This window comes from Nuphar pumila, chromosome 10 (assembly GCF_984573655.1).
Source record: "Nuphar pumila chromosome 10, dmNupPumi1.hap1.1, whole genome shotgun sequence".
NCBI lineage: Eukaryota > Viridiplantae > Streptophyta > Magnoliopsida > Nymphaeales > Nymphaeaceae > Nuphar > Nuphar pumila.
The window spans coordinates 99,380,635-99,383,552 of NC_143258.1; positions in this window are offsets into that span (position 1 = coordinate 99,380,635).

The following is a 2,918-nucleotide window of genomic DNA, read 5'->3' on the forward strand; positions in this document are numbered from 1 at the left end:
GTCCTAAAAGGAATGAATGGCACAATACGATGGAAGAGGAAATGAAATCCATGGCATCCAACGAGGTCTGGGATCTTGTTAATCTTCCAAAAGGAAGAAAACCTATTGGGAGCAAATGAGTTCTCAATATTAAAAGGAATGTTGATGGATCTATCGAGCGATATAAAACTCGTTTGGTTGCTAAAGGATACACATAGATGGTAGGGATATACTATGATGAAACATTCTCACATGTGGTAAAATTGACCTCTATTCGCCTTTTGTTAGCCATAGTGTCACATATGGATTTAGAATTACATCAGATGGACGTTAAAACTACATTCCTTAATGGAAAACTAGATGAAGAAATATATATGGAACAACTCGAGAGGTTTGTTACTGCTGGTTTTGAGCGCAAAGTGTGCAAGCTCAAACGATCCATTTATGGATTAAAGCAGTCATCCAGATAGTGGTGTTTAAGATTTCATGAGACCATCATGAGCAATAATTTTGCTATGATTGATGAGGACCACTGTGTTTATCTTAAGCGTCAAGATCAAAAATTTGTAATTCTAACTCTATATATGGATGATATTTTATTGGTTAGTAATCATTTAGAGTTTCTAAAAACCATTAAAGAATGGTTATCTATTCATTTTGAAATGAAAGACATGGGTGAAGCATGCTTTATGCTAGGCATAGAGATAAAAAGAGATCGTTCAAAAAGACTTCTTTCTCTTTCACAAGAGTCATATATAAGGAAGGTCTTAGAATAATTTCATATGCAAGATAGTAAACCCATAGATACTCCTATTGCAAAAGGGAATGATTTAAGTCTTAAGATGTGTCCAAAGGAATCTAAAGAAATAGAAGCTATGTCCAAAGTCCCTTACTCCAGTGCAGTAGGCAACCTTATGTACCTTATGATGTGCACCCGACCTGACATATCTTATGCAGTAGGGTTGGTGAGTAGATATCAAGTTAATCCAGGACAAGCCCATTGGAAGGCTGTCAAGAGGATTATGAGATATCTTAAAGGCACATCAGATTCAGTTCTTTGTTACCATGGTGGTAACATGAGTGTGGTAGGCTATACTGACGCAGATTGGGGCGAGGACCCTGATGAGCGTAAGTCTACGTCTGGCTATATGTTCTTGATGAACAATGGTGCTATATCTTGGTGTAGCAAGAAGCAAACATGTGTAGCCTTATCCACAATAGAAGCTGAATTTGTTGCAGGCTCGTTCACAGTACAGGAATGTGTTTGGTTAAGGAGATTCATCAAACATTTGGGACTCTCTTCTGAAGCAAAACTGCTAGTGACTTTATTCTGTGATAATCAAGCGGCAATTGCGTTTGGTAAGGATCCCAAGTTTCACAATAGAACCAAACATATTGATACGAGATGCAAGTATATGCGCAATATTGTATCTAAAGGCAAGGTTGCTTTGGCATATGTTAATACCCAAGATATGGTGGCAGATCCCTTTACTAAGCCAATCAATAAGGATTCTTATGTTAAACATGTAAAATCTATGGGTGTTTGTAAGATTTGATATGCTAATGTTATTCATATTTTCTTTCTATGATCATTGTATAGCACGTTGCACATCTATATGAGTATGCTAACAGGTTTGAGATAAATCTTCTCACACGAATTTATCGCCTCAGACACTGCTTGTGGGCGGGCTGAGATGAGAAATAACAAAATCCAGGATTGCTGAATTAAGAAACATGTTGGATTTTGGGGATATCATGTGATAATAACTCAAAAGAGTGGGAGTACAATGAGTTATGATATCTGCCATATATACGTATATGGGATACATCGCCCTAACCGGCTTAGGATGAGGTCTTGTGTATATTTAACTATATGGAGAGACCGACCTTGATATCTAAATGTCAAGAGTAACTTGGTTGACCAGATCTGAGGACTTGGATAGACATTGCATGGGAATGTGCATCCTGAAAGACTCAAGTTAGTTTCTCGGAGAGAAACTGAACTAATAAAGATCTGTACGACAAAGAATTTATGGTGTATGCATACACTCACTGGAGTGAGAAAGTCTTGCCGTAATACGTGAGTCATACCACGTATGTCGCACCATGACTATAAGTCGACCACAAAAGGAAATGAAGAAAGATCCCTGCTTCTTCATTGTGTGAGTCCTTAATATATATATATAGATATATATGTATATATATATTGATGTCCTTATTGACTTTTAACCTTATTTGAAGAAGAAAGATGAGTGTTGTTACTTTAGCATGTTGCTTAAGACCATGTATGATTCGGTCTAAAAAGAACATGTCTGGGAAAACAACTTATCTTGATTCAAAGAATAAGAGTTGGAAATGAAGATCATTTGACATTTTCAGATTATGCACATGTTAAAAGCTAGCTTATTTTACTGCATCCTGGAGATGTTTGGGTTTATGATGAAACATGTGGCATAATGAAAGGCCTTGTCTAGCATAGCTTAGCACTATAATATGTGCAGAGGGATTTAGTATGCTAGAATATGAAAAATGTATTTGATCTAGGACACAGTGAGCTTCTTACTTGACTTGTGCAGATATACCTTGTGTTATCTTATTGTTTGCAGGTTTAGGCTATTATGTTACACTAACCGGTACATAATATGTCTCCACTCCCTAAGCTCATGGGTCGCACGGTCCATTTGCCAGTATGAATACACGATGTTATTCACCATATGAGCACGTTGGGTGTTCCTTCTTCTAAGATCTCTTTCCATCATGTGCGAGTGAGAGAATGTTGGGTTGGGTACCGGGTCCGCCCATGATGGGCGAGATCTGGACCCGGCCCACCATTTGAGGAGGGGATGGACGGTTTTAGAAACCACCCACTCCCCATTTACTGAGGCTCTCTCATTTGGGCAAAAAAACAGAGATGAAAGAAAAAATACAAGAAGACAAAA